This window comes from Pinus tabuliformis, chromosome X, assembly GCF_031772625.1.
Source record: "Pinus tabuliformis cultivar Carrire ecotype Pingquan chromosome X, CPIR1, whole genome shotgun sequence".
Taxonomy (NCBI): domain Eukaryota; kingdom Viridiplantae; phylum Streptophyta; class Pinopsida; order Pinales; family Pinaceae; genus Pinus; species Pinus tabuliformis.
The window spans coordinates 1282060516-1282078258 of record NC_142308.1 but is presented as its reverse complement, the minus strand read 5'-3'; the positions used below and the strand labels follow the sequence as shown (position 1 = coordinate 1282078258).

General features: G+C 37.1%; 1 pseudogene; it reads left to right on the top strand.

Moving 5' to 3' along the window:
* Positions 1 to 14572, top strand: part of LOC149144727 (WD repeat-containing protein LWD1-like) — a 70115-nt pseudogene extending 55543 nt beyond the window's left edge.
* The last annotated feature ends 3171 nt before the right edge of the window (positions 14573 to 17743 follow it).

Genomic DNA, 17743 nt, shown 5'->3' with positions numbered 1-17743 from the left:
TTACAATGTACACGCTACTTGGATGAACCCAACCTGCGTGTATACGCACTTTTTCCAAGGCCAACCCGCGTACAGATCTAAAAATATTTCCTTATAACTTTGCGGCTGTACCAGACATCAATCATACTATAACCCTTATAGAACATTATTTGCGTCAGTATGCAGATCTAGAATAAGCATAATCAACCATATAAAGATAGTTCATTTCAAACCATTTGATCCCGATCTCTCCTTAGATCTTGTTCTCCATCAACCGGTGAGATCTCTCCTTAGCTCAGATCAAGCAATGCATCATCAACCCATAACCTGCATACTGGATCTAATACTTCATCAGATATTCAAGAAATTTCAGATACATTTGCCTAATGATCTTCTTCTCCTTATATAGCCTTAGGCCTTGCTCATTACCACGAGCCAAAACCATAGAAATCCAAAACCATCAACTTCAAAACAAGGGATCGACACGTCCGTCGAGACACCATGGTCCGAAACCATAGGCACAACTTCCAAGGAATAACCGCCACGGACCAAAAATGAGTTTTCCACATACACGCGCTTTTACTGAAGCCAACCTGCGTGTACACGCGACTTGGTATATAGAAAACCTGCGTATACGCGACTTGGTATATAGTGAACTAGCGTGTACACGCGACTTGGGCTTAATGAACCTGCGTGTATGAACTTTCTCTTCTTCTTATAGTCTGATCATAAATTCCTTGCTGCTGACCTTCTGCACTATGATTTGTCATCAGAGTGGTTTGCCATCAAGGACAATACTTATCTCATAATGCCAACAATCTCCCCCTTTGGACTTGATGGCAAAGCTAACTTGTTACACTTAGAACTATCATCTGATTCCTTTGAGCTGTCCTCCATCAGCTACATCTGACATCTCTTCTGAAGATTCATCCAGTTATACATCAGTGAGATATTCTTCTATGAGAGGGTTGCCATCAAGTACAACACATGCTTCATAATGCCAACATTCTATTGTCTTGACACGAGTAGGGTTTGATTCAGTTAAGCATAGATCAATATGATGGTTTCTCTTGGCTTCCTTTACTACTTACTCTAAAGACAAGGTGTTGGGAGTTGGATTTTGGAGTATGTGTTCAATCAAATCATCTTCATCTGGTTGTCCTCCTCCCATGGCAGTTTCTAGGGTATAGAGTTGGTCTGAGTATACTTCATCTTCTTCCTCCTATTCTATCCATAAAGGTAAATCATGTTTTAAGGATGGCTGAGCGAGAGGTTACAAGACCAACTGCTTGGACAAATGCCAATTTTTTATAGTCATATTTCCAGCCGTGCAACTTATGTAGGCATCGACAGTGGCTAACCAGGGTCTCCCAAGTATGAGAGGATAACTACTAAGCTTGGCCTTAGGCTGAAGAACTAGGAAGTCTGAAGGGTACTCCTAAGAGTCGATGGAGACCATCACATCCTCAACAATCCCCTCAGGGGCTACTATGGAATGGTCTGCAAGTTGCAAGACTGTTGTGGTCTTTCTTAATGAACCCTGGAGATTGAGCTTGAGCATGGTGTCCTTAGTCATTACATTAATAGCAGCCCCAAGATCAATCAAGGTATGTGGGACAATGGTGCCATTGATGTGCACATCTACTACAGGGCTTCCAGGGTCTAAATACTTTGGACAAACTACCTGCCCGAACATTAATTCGGACAGCTGTCCAACGACATTAATAGTAGGGGTGTCTCTTTTTTGCCTCCCTGGATGTTTGAAACACTTCTCTTCAATCCGTTTTTTGTAAATAGGTACATCTTTAATGGCTTGGAGAAGTGTAATTTTGACACATATATTTTTCAATTCACCCAGAAGTTCATTCTCTTCTGGGGTAGGATGGAATGGCTGAGTTAATATTTCAGGAAAGGGTGGTGGATTCACTCTAGGCATACTTTCCTCTCTTTCCTCCTCACTCTCCCTAGGTGGAGATGGAGGTTGGTTCTCTGGGAGTACTCTCCCAAAACTTAGGTTGATCTCTTGAATCTCCACAACATAAGCAGGGTAGGATGTCTCTCCACTGTATACTTGTTGTTCATGTCTATTGTTCAGGTTCGGATTTGGCTAGGCATGCATCTGAGGTTATTTAGGTGGAGCAGGGTGTAAAAGTTGTGGTTGAGTAGGAGGTGAAGGCAATAAAGCTAGAGAATTATTGTATGGGGACCTCCACCCCTGGGGTGGCGCATTCCACTGAAGTTGTGGAGGAGTATATTGCTGAAATGACTGGTTGGTTGGCTGGGAATGGTACTGAGGTGCAAAAGACCAAGGAGAAGTTGTAGACTAGGAGGGACGATCAGGGGGCCCCGAAGAGGAAATGGATGTGTTTTGGTTAGGGTTGTAATATGCATAGGATGACCCTTGCATGCCTTGCTAGTATGGTCGAGGCCCATGAGGTCTCCTTTGATTTATGTAGAAGAGATGTTTTGTCACCCCATCAATTCCCTGATACACATATTTTAGTGCAGGTAGAGAAGGGTACATGTCTGTGGAGTGGTTTTATTAAAAAACCGAGCATATTTCATTAAGGCTTAATGGACATTCATTCCTAGGGTGACTTCTTATGCATCTAGGGCAGAAGATGGCTAATTCTCTCTCTGCTTCCTCCTGCTTTCTCTTGATGTGCATAGTGTCCATCTGTAGGGAAAGAGTTTGTAGCATTTCACTCTTGAAATCTTCCAACATATTTCCAATTTCACCTTTTATGGATGTGTTGGAAGAGGATGAGCTAACCATTGGTTGACTACTACTACCCTTTTTCCTAGCTACCCTAGAATGGTTCTTAAAAACATTCTTGATATCATCATATGGTAGCTGGTAGATGTCCCCTCTTGCTAGCAAGTTTAAGGTATCCGGAAGGTCTTCCCTAACCCCCCTGAGTAGGACTAGCTTCAGTGACTCAAGATCAAGTGCGCACCTCTCCCTTTTGTAGCTAAGCTGGAATCTTTCCTCATAATCCTCTAAGTATTCATCAAGTCCCAAGATCATTCTAAAAATCTCCTCTTTAGTGTCTTTGGACCTGTAGTAGTCCTGATACTTATTGTTGACAGCTTGCTGCATCTGAGCCCAGGTGGTGATGATATCCCCAGGTAAACCCATGAACCAGTTCAAAGTTGCATCCTTGAGAGTGGATGGGAATCATTTAAACTTCAGATCGTCAGTGGTGTAATCATAAGTTATACATATGACAACGAACTCAAACAAGAAAGTATCCGGATCTTCTGAAGTTGGGCCATGGAAGTGAGGAAGTGTAGAGGGGCTTATGTTTTTCATCTTGTCATTCCCATTGGTTTCTCTGATGGGAAAAGCACCCTCAGTTATTTCTCTATCTCCTCTACCATTCCTATTTTCAGCCATTAGGTCAGTTGGAATAGGTTCTCCTTCTTCTTCTCCCCCTATAGGCTCTTCAAAAATCTCTATTTGTTCACCTGAAGGGTCTTCCAATTCACAACCACAGAAGAAGAGGGGAGGTTGCCTATTTGAAGTGGTGGGGGTATTTGGCAGAAATTTTCCTAAATTATCCCTATTCCTATGAGGCATGAAAGAAATGTTTTTTTTTGTTTTTTGTTTTTTTCAAGCTTTGAGACTAATTGCAGAACTGAAATAACAAACTAAATGGATACTAACTATTGAATGAAATCTCACTTGTAGAATGGAAAAGAAAGAAAAGAAACTTACAATTACTCTTGCAGAAATGAAGCCAATAGCAGAATGAAAGAGATCAGAAATGGAAGAAAGAAAGAAGAAATCACATCTTACTCAAAAACCTCCCCGGCAATGGCACCAAAAAGTGATGAGCACGAGTATTATATTGGCCAGGATTAGGTATCAAGATGAAGGGCGGGAAGTGTTTAATAGGCTAAGAGAGTAGAGGTTGCAAACTCCGCCTCTAGACTTATTAGTCACCAACCCTAAAATCTAGTCAAGCGAGCATGAACAACAAACTATTGACAAATCTCCTGCTGTGGAAAAAATTCCTGAGAAAAGAAAAGAGCCAGCTCAGGAGAAAGAATAGGGAAAAGGTAGGGAACACATGGATATAGATACTCATATTGATCCCAAGCTCCTTAAAGAATGGAAACAGTTCGATTCCATTATAAGCAATCCCGAGAGTTCACAGGGTTTCATCACGTCTGAAGTGACAATTGGTCACAAGACATCAACAAATATGGTTCCAACTGAAGGAACTAGTGGCCTACCTATGAGTAAAGATGTAGGATAATTCCTAAGGATCCATCGAATGAAATTGTTTTGCATATAGAAGAGATATCGCCTTTAGATGTCTTCTACAACCGAACAAGAATGCTGCAACTCCTGGGGTTACCAACTTTACTTTATCAACCTGGGGTTCATACAAACTTGGAGGTGACAGTGTTGTATACAGAAGTAGATGCGAAGGTTCCACTCTTTGTCACTGTTGAGCTGGCGATAGACCACTATGGTTTCTCAAACCAACCTTCTATTGATTCAGAAGATGCTTGATTACTAATGAGGAAAGGGGAATTTTTCACTACTTGGGAGTATTGAAATAATGTCTAATGTAGTAGGGAAAGACTAAAATCGAATGCTTTAAACACACCACTCATATAACTAATTGCTAAGAGGTTTTTCTTCAAAAAAATTCTAAGTTAACATGTGTGTAATCCTAATTGTCCTAGGCATGCACTCTGAAATAACCAAACATTCTACTATTGTGCATATGAATGAACACAATAACTCTTTTTCTTTTCGTCCCTTTTTTGTGAAATTGTGAATGCTAAACCTTCTTGGTGATGTGGCAAGTGTGTTATAGATGGTGGTGCAAGGTCGAATGGCTTGGGAGGCAAGTAGGGGTCTTCTCCTATCCTTCAGGAAGCTTTTTCCACAAATCAGCCTCAAAACAGGCCACTACAGGTCGTCCTACAGGATGTCCTAATGCTTCCTACAGGATGTCCTAAAGCTCCTATAGGATCCAGCTGAGAGCAATAGGAGTGATTCGGAAGGTGGTATAGGGCTTAGGGAAGATGAATTGTCAAAGAAATAAGGTAGGGGAGTGGTTAGGACTTTTTAAGAGCTCAAAACAGAGTTTGTGAGATGGTTGGATTTGCTCAACAAACCTGGAAAGTTGTTCTTATGGAATGATGAATTGGTTGATGGAATTAGTGGCTTTTGGTTATCATGGATGGATGAGGTTAGGTTGGGGTTGTTGGTCATGAGATCTACCTGCACTATTGAAACTCCTACACTGCATCAATTGCTGACATTTATCCATGAATCATGTCAAACAAGAAAGATTTTCAATCAACTTAAGAAAACATAATCTCATTATCTAGTTGCCTAGTTCATGCATGGAAATACTTGCAGAATAATGTGAAACACTATGAGATCTAATACAACGTTGAAGACATTAGAAATTAAAATTGAATCCTATTCTTGAAGACTAAAAAGATGTTGGCCTAAGTAGAAGAAAACCCTAAATTCCATAAGAATTCAAAACTATGTATTTTTGGCGCTGCATATGAGTTCTTTCCTCAAACCATGGTCCCTGAGGGGAGGAGTGAGGCCAAATTCCCCTACTATCAACCTTTTTGGTATTCCTTTATCTCTCTATTTCTAAAGTAATGCACAAATGGAAGCAAACTAATCAAATTCACCACTACTTGCAATGAAAAATGCTAAAATCAACTCAACACTTAATCTATGAAATAACCTAAACATACAAGTACAAGAAGAGGAGCCTTTGCTGCTAGCGTTGGGCCCTAACCCAAGAGCTTCAGCCCTTTACATAACAAAAAAATTACATAACAATGTTTTTCCACAAAACTTGAACTCAAAAATGCTTAGTGCTCTTACATAAAAAAATCCAAATCCTAATGAGGCTCTAGGCCTCCTTATTTATACAACTGAATTCTCCAACGACTTCCTTAAATCTAGGGAGGCTTGGCTCCCAAACTCAAGATGAACTAACTCTTAACTGTCATTGGCTCGGTTGCCCATGATCTCCATGACTTGGCTGCTTGCAACTCCGAGCTAGTGTGATTTGATTGAGGAATATTCGAATGAGTGACGATTAAATGAGAAGGATCTATCTCCTATAATCTCTCCTCCTTGTCTCATTCAAGTTTCTACCCTTAATTATCCAAAATTTCCATGATTTGCTATCAAAAACCCGTAATCAATGCACATTAGACCACTAGACATAACATCTTACTTTTATTCATCTCATTAAGCAAAATATAGTTAAAATATGTAAGGAATTATGAGAAGAGTTTATTTTAATAAGCTTGGAGGTGTATTTATGTCCATATAGTTACCCAATGATGAGGCTCATCACCTGGGTCAGTTTTGGGGTTAGAATAACCCAAGTTTTGATGTAATTTTTGTAAAAGATGTAAACTCTCCTAGATTTGTGGATGCGCAGCACGTAGATGATTAGGAGTAAAAGGGGTTTTAGCCCCTTGTTTATGTAAATTTGATTCGGCTTTGAGATCCACCCATGGTCCATGGACCATGGGATTGTATAAATAGGTGTGTCTTAGAGAAGCTAAGGCATAAGATAGGAGATCATGTTAGTAATGGGTCAATACAAGATAATGTAGAGAAGTGGGTCAGATAGAGAGAAAGGCTTTGCAGCTGAGTGCGTAGAGGCCTAGATAAAGTTCGCAGTTGAGTGAACAGGGTAGTTTTGATTCTATAAATCCTAACTAAAGATCAATAAAAAAGATTATCAAATAATTCTTGTGTTTATATGTTTACTTTTGTTTATTTATGATTGCGATATGTTGTGGATGAATAATGTTTTCATGAAATAATGATCAAATGATGTGCGACTCTATGGAATAAGTCTTAATCGTTGTATGCATTGTATGTTAAGTACTTTCACAAAGATTGTGATACATTCTATTATGTTTATTAAATACGTAAGTAGATCTGAACGAGCTCAGATCTAGGGTTGTTTTCTGATGCACGTAAGTGAATTATTTGATCATTAAGGGTCCCCTAAGACCCATCATAGACCTTCGCGAAGGTGTAGAGATTATTTTAAGGGAGTTGCAGTACCAAGCCCTAAGGGCATATAGATCTACTTGAAGGCAGATCTAGGGCAATAAAATACATCACATTGATCTCTGGATGCAGAAACTTAGTTCCAGCATCCCCCATACTGCTTTGAGTGAGACTTCAACCTACGCTACGCGGGTTGTTACCGAAAGGGACAGTAGTGTAGGGTTTTGTTGGTTTAGACAACTAACTCTCAACCTGAGTCAGGACCCCCTAAGCCAACAAAAGAGGAAAGATAAACCCAGGTGGGTTAGTTGGCACCATTAATTAAGTTTGTGGTGAAAATCGAAATAAAACAAAGAGGAAGATGGAGAGATACTTGAGGAAATTGTAAAAAGGAAAATGCACACCAATGTGTGGTTGGACCTCATCTTAGTGAACCTCATGAGTCAATCTCGAAAGAGATATGAGCTTAGGGAATGGGATTCACTAAAAGAGGAACTTTTGACCATAAGTGCAAGAGGATTTAGAGGAAATGGGAATGAGTACTTGTCAGGAAATGGATGAAAAACACTTAGGGTGTTAGCTAGGGCTAATAAACCATATGAAGAAGGGTGCTTGCTAAGAGCGAGTTGATAAACCACTCTTAGAGTGATTGACATAGCTAATAAACCACCTAGGATGCTTGTTGTAGGTTGATAAACCACTCTTAGAGTGCTTGACATAGCTAATAAACCACTTATTGTTATAAATTTTATTGTGCTTGACTAGCTGATAAAACACCCAATGTTATATATATTTTGTATCCTTTGTGTACTAAATATATCTTCTTGCTAAATTGAAATTCCCCTTAGATCATGGATCTAGATTAGGGGTGACTGATGTAAGTCATTATGGTTACAATAGGTCTATGGTAGTATGGAAAATTGAAGTCCCACCTTAGGTTTGTCGTTTTTCTATATTGTAAATAAGAATCTTTGAGATGAGAACTGAGAAATTAAAGAATTTCTTTGTGGAAATTGATATGTAGCTCTAAATGATGTTGCACTGATGTAGAATGATGGTGCATGAACTTGTTGAATGTAGTTCATGAGGGCTTATACTTCTTTTTAAGAATTCCTATCATATATATAAGGGCTAAATCTTTGAAGTTTTGTATCACTGTTTATTGAGTGCATTCTGGGTCTAATGGCTCCAAATCATAGCATGGAAAGCCTTTTTTCTTGTTTAGAAATGTGATTATGATTCCTTTATTATTTTCTTGAGGAATAATTTTCATTCCTATGTTTACTCTAAGCCTACATATTTGTCTAAAAACTTGTGTGTGGAAAGAAAAAGAAAGACAGCCGCTGATAATAAAAAAAAGAGATTGAATGGCTATGTTAAAATAATTTGGCCATTATGCCTTATTTTGTAATATGGAATATCAGGAGGGATACACCTATTTTCATATATAAATATGTTTATAAATATATATTTTCAAGATGCAAGCTGAGATGGGTTGAGGCAATGAAAAATATCACGGGGGATAGCCCTGTTCTCATATATAAATATCTAATATGTTTATATTTTGTAGAGCGTAGGCTAATATGGGCCAAGAATACTAAAATCTCAGGGGGGTAGCTCATCGAGGCAAAAATAAGCTCACATATGTTATGGATTTTGAGGCTTGAGCAAGGGCTCTGAATACATACATATATAAGTTTCGATTTTGGTAGCTCACGGGAGTTGAAAACCTATGTCCTAAAGGAAATTTTGGCTATTGAATGCCTTAAGGAGTATTCGTCGTTGGAAGAGCCTCATATGTATTACCCTGGATATTTTGAAGGGAAGCTCTTTATGGAACTTATGGGATTTAATTCTTGGGATGACATGGCTTATGGGAATTTCCAAACCATGACCCCTTGCAATGTTGCAAAGACCCCAAAACCTCATGCAATGTGAAAGCCGCAATGGAAAAGGGTTGGAGGTCCAGTGGGACCAAACTATGTCACCTTGGTGTATCGAATTTGTGACGTCACATAGGTGCCCCCTACCCCAGCGATTTCTTGTAGTGCTCAGTGCAATCCTGTAGGGATTTTATCCCCAAGAGTATGTGAAAATCATGGGCCTAGTGGAATGGATTAGATGCCAAGTGGTGCATGCAATTCATGTAATAGCCAATGGGGAAATAACCATGTGAATGTGCACCTTTACCATGTGGATCCTCCATGTAACCTTGGCGTATCTTAGCAATGGTGCAAGGAGAGAAAAATACCAATGATTATGTCACAGGGGTGGGCCCCTCCAATATGTTTGGCCGTAGTATGTTATCAATGGGTAAAAGTCATGGGGAACTATATAAAGGGCATACATGGATATGGAAATCCTTGTCACCCCGATGATTTCAATCAAAGGCATCCTGATGTTTTTGTAAAAGGTCCCAAAGGGAAACTCCTAGGATTTTATCCTTGGGATGATATGGTCTTGAGGGCTCCACTCAGCTTAATATAATCACTAGTAGAAAATGATGAAAATTAATGACCAGGTGACTAAAAAATTTGGTCACCACAACTTTTCCAAGTGAAATACAACCAAAAATGAGAAATCTTAAGTGCCCCAACTCAAAACAACTAACATAAATTACTAATTTATTCTCGGGTTAAAATATACAACTAGATAATAAGTAATGCAACTAAAAATGACTAACGTGAATGAATAATTTAGTTTAGTAACAAAAATATGACTACTTAAAAAGTACTACAATAATACAAATTAGTCATTTATGTTAGTCATTTTAATTGTGCACTGTTTTTTTTGGATTGTGATTCCTTTCTCTTACATGTTGTGATAGCTTGTTATGTTATAAATATAGATGATATTGATGTAACCTTTGACTCAATTGGAGGGTTAGAATAGGTTAAATAGGAACTTTATGAGCTAGTTATTCTTTTGTTACAGAGGCCTAATTTGTTTGAGCAGAGCAAGTTCCTTAGTCCTCCAGTGTTTTGGTGTATGGCCCTTATGGAACTAGGAAAACATTACTTGAAAAGAAAATAGAAAGAGAATCAGGGGTTGATTTCATCAATGTAAGGCTAGCCAATCTTGCACTAAAGACAACTCGTATTAATATAGAATTCGATAAATAAAAATAATAAAATTAACTATTAATTTTAATATATTCTTTGAAATATAAATTAATCGAATAGGCCTGGAGTATGCCCTAAAACTGCTTCTTCTTGGCTAAGAGCTCATCTTTGTTGAACATAAGGAAACATGTTAATGGGCAAAGACACAGAGGCATCTAGTAAGCATGAAAGCCTGCCCCTTTACAGACCACCAACGGGTCATTCCAGGTGATGTGGTTTTCCTTGAATAACAGTGGTGAGTTAGGATGCATTCGTAGATAGCAACTAAAGATGGATGTCTTCACTTCTGGTTTGAAAACTGAGTTATAATAGGGTTTCCCGTTATTGAAAAAATACAAATTAATCAATTTGCATGGGATTTAATTTTTATTAAAATTTAAATTGAAAATGGAAATCAAATTGTAAGATTACATGTTTCAAAATAAATAAATAAAACTTTACACCAAGATTATTGTTAATAGATAAAAATTATTTTACACCATTTTAATTTTAATGACAACATAAATGCATCCTATTATTATTAAATTAGGGAAAATATAATCCCTCCAAGCACATTAAATTTGAGTGATATTTCCAAGCACAATAAATTTGAGCAAGATTTTGCGATAGGTGGAAAGTACAAAAAATCCATCTTAACTTTCGACTCACACTTGGACAACGATTCCACACTTCCTTTTGAGTTCAGTTTTCCTATTTTTGCCCAAAACCCCATTGATTGTTTTTTCAGGGTTTACAACGATTTCAATCTGTCATTCAATCTGAGAATTCTAAAGGGAGTGGTATTCATTAATATTATTAAGAATCGTGGCATCACCTGAAAGAGGCAAGCAAGTTGTTTCACCTACGGGAAGGAAACAACAACAACAGTGCCCGTGGTAGATGATGTTTGGGGTTTTTGCAATGTACACCTTGTGGTACTTCATCACGCATATGTTCTCTTCAAATAATCATGTCTATCTAGTGCTTCAAATGTCAAATATATTTTCTAACAGTGAGACCATGCTCAGGGTTTGATTCTGTGTTTATGCCCTATTTTGTATGCCCTTTAGATTTTTAATCATATAACCGTTGGAGTTTTGAACCCTGATAACATCAAGTTTCATACATTTTTAGGTTTGAAAGCTGGAAAATGTCGTTGGTGAAACAAGAGGAGACCTTTGTTTCAATATGCCTATTGATTGAGATTGTTACCTGATCGATTTCTCCATCTTCCATATCCCAGAGATCTCATTCAATTGTCACCAAGTGAAGGAGTATGGTCGTTGGGTTAGCTTGTGGGTCCATCTGCATTTGATTTATATGCCCTTCCAGATCCAATTTTGACACCATCATCCTGATTAATATCTTCTCGAGGGCCTTCACACTATTTTCCCTCATCTTTGCTAGAGGTCATCCTCTCTCTCTTATGTGGACCAAGTGTAGGGACACATAGGGTAGATCATTTCCTCAAAATGTATGCCATAAGGGAAGAATTATTTTGCTTGTTCCTTGTCAACAAATGTCATCAAACATAAGTTGCTGCAAACATGTTGTCTTCCACTTGGTTTCCAAACACAAGTGGGCTTCTCTCACCAAATAATAACATATCAATAAGAGTATTTTGTTGCATCATATGCAACCACTCATCACCAGTTAATGGTTCTTCATCAAATTTAACATCAACATAATTTTCATCCACTCTATTGTGGGATATCCGAGCATGCATGTGCTCATTGACAATTTCAACTTTACCAAATTCATCAGTTGCAGCTAGATTCACCAATTCACATATCACATTGCAGTCATCATCCACATGTGTCTCATCATAGTGGGATTCACCATCATCTACACCATTCACATTGCAGTGGAGTCCTTGAGAATTTATATGCTCTTGCTTCGTTTCACACACAAAGGCTTATGCTTCTCTCTCTGCAATCGTTGTTGCATCTTCTTCATCCATATGCATGCTTGCATAATGGGTTTCAATTTTATGGTCTTGACAACCATCATCCACTTTTGAGTGGGATTCTCCAAGCTCTATTCTTCTCTCAGAGTCTTGTTTATCTACTCTCAGATCTGCGGCTGACTCAACAAATTGTGACACATCTTGTTGTTGCATGTCACTCCCCCTTGCACCAAATTATGCTTCCAAAATCTTCCATGCTTCCTTGGAAGATGTAGCTTTTGCTACCTTGCACAGAACCATTTCACCCATTTCTTGTGGAATGAAACTCAAAACCAAGACATATGAACCCAAAACATTGTCATGCTTGACATACCAAAAACCTTGCAGATGAATGGACTTTTGCAAAACCCTAATCTTTCTTGTTCAATAAAAACTCTTTTTCCAATAAAATCCTTTTCCTTTTTTATATTCTCTTATATATATATATATATATATATATATATATATATATATATATATATATATATATATATATATATATATATATATATATATATAGATATATATATATATATATATATATATATATATATATATATATATATATATATATATATATATATATATATATATATATATATATATATATATATATATATATATAGATATATATAGATATATATATATGAAAAACCAAAACAACAAACAAATATCTTACTTAAAAAGTTATATTCTCCAAGCCTATATTCTCCTTCACTAACTTGGCTATTATCTACTTAGGTTAGTAAATCCATCAAGTCCAATGATAAAGTTCACTTCACTAAATAAGTATGAACAACCCAACAAACAAATATCATACTTAAAAGTTTATATTCTCCTAAACCGACTTCACCATTATCTTTTATATATATATATCTATATATATATATATATATATATATACACAATAATTTGTGTATAAATATACATTTCATACTTGTTTAAAGTATCATGGAATGTTTTAAAATTTAAACAAGTCATAAAAACCTTTATAAAAATCTCCCAAAACTTTTTTGAAAGCATTTTTGTAAACCTTTTTTACACCATACACTTTTCTAATATATAAAAAAACACTTTTTTTTAATAAACCCTTTTATAACTCTTTACAAACCTTTATAAGTGCAAACACTTTTCAATATACCAAAAAACCTTTTGAACGATTTAAAAAATAAAATTAAACTAAACCTCAAATATTTGACTTTTCAAACTTTAAAAAAAGACTTTTCAATCATTTTCACACCCTTTCAACTTCCAACCTTCCGCAGCAGGCACGACTACGACCCTTTTAAAAAAATACTTTCAAAAAAAATTTGAAACTCTTTTAAACTTGTGTAAAGGGTTGGGTTTTTTTTAAACTCTTTTAAACTTGCCTCAAGGATTGGGTTTGGCCTTTTGTTATATGGCTCTCATACTCTTTTTTATTGGATTCAAAGCATCAATAATGGCTGTCAGCGAAGGAGGCAGCTGAAACACTTTTCCTTCCATAAAAAAATTTCTTGTTGCATTTAGGGTTGCGACCCTCACTCTCTACCACCATTTTCTTTTATCAAGGTACAATTTATCACTGAGCGGTAGCGAAACTTTCAACCCTTTAGTTGCGGCTGCAGAATCTCCGACTCTTTGGATCTTATCATTATGATATCAATTTGAAGGAAAAGAAGAGGAGGAAATACAATTTCTAACAGACTGAGGGCATCCCCATTTTCTCCCAGAGTTATGTGAAGTATGTTTGGCGTTTGAATGAGCTAGTTTTAATGTTGAAATCTGATACTAAAATTCTTCCAATATTTTGGTATGTTAAAATTCTTCCTGCATATGGCACATTTCTGATGACCATGTCAAGGCAAAGAGCCTCTTGAACAACAACAAGAACAACAAGTTCTGTGGCCCTCTCACTTCCTTCGATTGGAACGAGAAAGAACCCAAGAGGATCAACACAACTTCCAGCATCGTCACTACCTGCACCATCTAGGAAATCGACAAGGAGGTTGTCGACACCCAATTGATTGCCCATAACAAGGAGGTCTACGACATTGCCTAGGGGGTGCCAGTGTTTTTTCCTATGTCAGCACAGATGGGTCTGTTAGGGTCTTTTATTTGAGGGACAAGGAGAACTCTACAATTATCTATGAGAGCTCTCTGCCTGATACTCTCCTGGTCAAATTAGGCTAGAACAAGAAAGATCCCAAATACATGGCTACCATTATCATGGAAAGCCCCAAGGTTGTAGTCTTGGATATCAGATATCCAACCCTACCTATCACAAAGCTCCAGAGGCACCAGGCTAGTGTCAATGCCATTGCTTGGGCACCGCATAGCTCTTGCCACATCTGCACTGCTGGAGACAACTTGCAAGCCCTCATATGGGATCTCTCTTCCATGATAAAACCTATCGATGATGACCTCAATCCTATTCTTGGTTACACTATTGGGGCCAAGATCAAGCAGTTGCAGTGGTCTTCCACTTAGCCTAATTAGGTCACCATCACCTTCTCCAGCAAGCTGCAGATCTTCAAGGTTTGAAAGGACAGGTCACATCAAACCGATAGTTATTAGATGGAGATAACAATTGTCCCTTGGATCTTGTGATTCATTCCCTTCACTGAATGAGCATCTTCTTGGCTTTAGGTTTAGGCTTATTTAGGCAGAGGGAGACTTCTAAGTCCCTATTTAAGGTGAGCATATGACTGACTGTAAATTATGGACATTGGAGATAAATATTGAAGGTCGTCAATTCCTTTGCACTTTCATTCTTTTAAATAGTGTTAGGGTATATTGTCATCTCAAAAATAAAGAGAAGGGACATTCTAGCTCTTATCTGTTTCTCTCTTATTCTCTTCGAAGTTAGACAATACATGCATTGCACACATGTAACTGGTGGTAGCTACCACCAGTATTTTGGTATGTTAGTCCTGGTGAAATTCGTTGGTGTATAGGGTCTTACGACATTTCACAAACATGAATTGAATGGTAGATATGGCAAGGAGCAAATTGATGAATGGAAAGAAGCCCTCCGTAAAGCTTCCAATATTAAATTCTGCGAATTAGATGAGCATAGGAGGTAAGGATTAGTAATATGTGTCTTTATTTGACCCTCTATTGCTACTGATTGTAAATTTATTTTTCCTCTTTCCTACATGCACAATAAGTCTTTCCATTCACATATGATCCCATATTCTGTCTATAAAAATTGTATGATTCTTCTGAGTAAACACTGCGAAAGAAAAACTTTAGATCTATTAGATTTATATATGTAGAGGAGCATCATAGATTCCATATTAGAAAGTATGGATTTGGAGATGACTAGATTCTAGACTCTCATCATTAAAATACACAAGTCGGCCCTTCTTGTGACTTTGCATAAAATAGGCTTCTTGACAATAAAATATTTACATGGATTCCCATTTATTATCAATTTCTTCCTCTGTAGTTTTAGAACCTTTCATTCCATTTCATCCAATTCCTTATTGGCACACATTAACTACTTTTTCAAATGCTTGATTTTCAAATAATTGCTCACCATTAACAAAATTCTCATGGATGAGGGATGAAATTACTCTCTAAAAATAAAATTCTTTCCATCGGCCGAAAGGAATCTGACTTTGCATTGTACTCTTGAATCCTCTATTTTCTCCAAAACATTCTTGAAAATATGCAATGTTTTTTGCACCTTCATCTATTGACGCTACTCTAAAAAAATTCACACTTCTCTAATTTGAGTTATCTCATTGTTCAACTCTCCATCAAGCATAGCACCTACAATTTGAGAATACATTTTTTCATCATGTCCCAACAAACTGATCTTCCCTCCATGCAACTTCAAGATTTTGTCCCCTTTAACGTTGGCATGGTTTTCACCATCCATTTGTGACATTGGGTCTATCCCATCTTTCCACTCTTTTGTACTATGAATTTTCCTTAAAGGATAATGTACCTCTAGGGAGCCCTTTTCAACTATTTCTCTTTCTCTATGTTTCATAAAACTTGTCCTTTTCATGACCAAATTTATTTCTTAATATCTCTTTGCTTTTAACCAATGGCATTGGAAATAACATTTAGAACCAAACCTTGCTCCTCAAAAGAATTGTGGTCAATTTTTTTGGGACAACATATTATCCTTATAAATGCAATAGGCAATAGGACATACCTTATGTTGTCCACATACATTACAAATATCATCATGGGAAAGATTCAAAACACCTTTGGATTTTCAATCCTTCCCTCTTTCAAAGGGTAGTTTGTGTTGCTTGCTTGTTATTCTTTCTTCTCATGGATATCAAGGATATCAACCACCATTTATCATCCATAATCTTGTACAACCATTGTTCCTTTGTATCTAGTTTTACTTATCAATTACAAAGCATATTTCTTTCCAAAACATTGAAAAATAGAGTAGGCTTTATAATTTCACTAACTAAAAGAAAATTTTACTTAAAATAGGAAAACAAAGCATATTCATCAACATGGAGGTATATACCTCTCACCTTGACCTACGCATTACAATTCCATTCAATAGAGTGCTTCTTTTTATCACCCAAAACCACCACAAAGTGGTTTTGTCTTTTACAAATGCAATAAACCAATCATTGTGGTTAGTGATATGCTTAGTAGCTCCATAATCAAAGAATCACTATGTCGACTTATCTCTTGCTTAAGAGGCAATGAAAGCATAAATTGTTCTTCATGTTTTGTGACATTGATCTACTTCTTTCTCAATTGCCAATTGTTATACTACTCATCTTGAAGCAAGAGGCTTGTAGTTGTTGCTAGTAGTTCCTTCTTTCTTCTACTTTCCTTTGTCCTTAATATTTGCTTCAAAGGTATTTTGGGGTGCTTCATTACACTTTTGAATACTTTTTACTTTCAAGTCCTTGTGCAATATGTGATTACTCAATTTCTCAAATATTATGAATCTCTCACAACCTTGACCAAATTGTGAAGGAATTTTTCACATCGTGCTCTTGTGGGAGCATATAGTACATCATGAACAATTCTATCAACATATAAAATAGATACCACCGGAGTAGAAGAAGTAGGGTCCCTCTTCAAATATTTTTTCCCTATCCAGAGAATCCTTGCAATCCAATTGGCTGCCTACACATGATGATCATAGGCCTGCAATGGAATCTTGATATCATTCTTCACTTGCCCAACCCAAATTTTAGACTTCCAGTTCCAAATAGGGAATCAGCCCTAGGTTGCTTGAGATCATAACTTGGACCTGTGAGATGCTTTTGCTGGTTTGAAACCTTGGTTTCTCTTGTCATGAGAGATGATGGATCCACCATATTAATGATGGTCATGGATGTTTTTTTTTCATAGGTGTGATACCTAGGAGGACCTACCATAGGTGCCTGATTTGTTTCAGGAGTGAGAGGTGGTAGATCTATGTGATTGTTAGTTGGCATAGTTTCATTTTCAATAGGTGAGATGCCTAGGAGGACTTGTGATAGGTGGCTGATTTTTTTGATAGGTGTCGGTGTTTTTCACTTGTGATAGGTGGAGGATATTCTTCTTATTGAAAATTTTCCAATATGGAAATGGCTTTGGTCTCTTGCTTGTCCTTTAACTCTATGTCTAATGTTCAAAGTTGGAACTTAGATGCTATGTGGATAGTGGAGCTTCAGGACATATGACATGACAATAATTTATTTCATAGGATTCAAGAACAACACAAAAACATGTTCGTTGAGC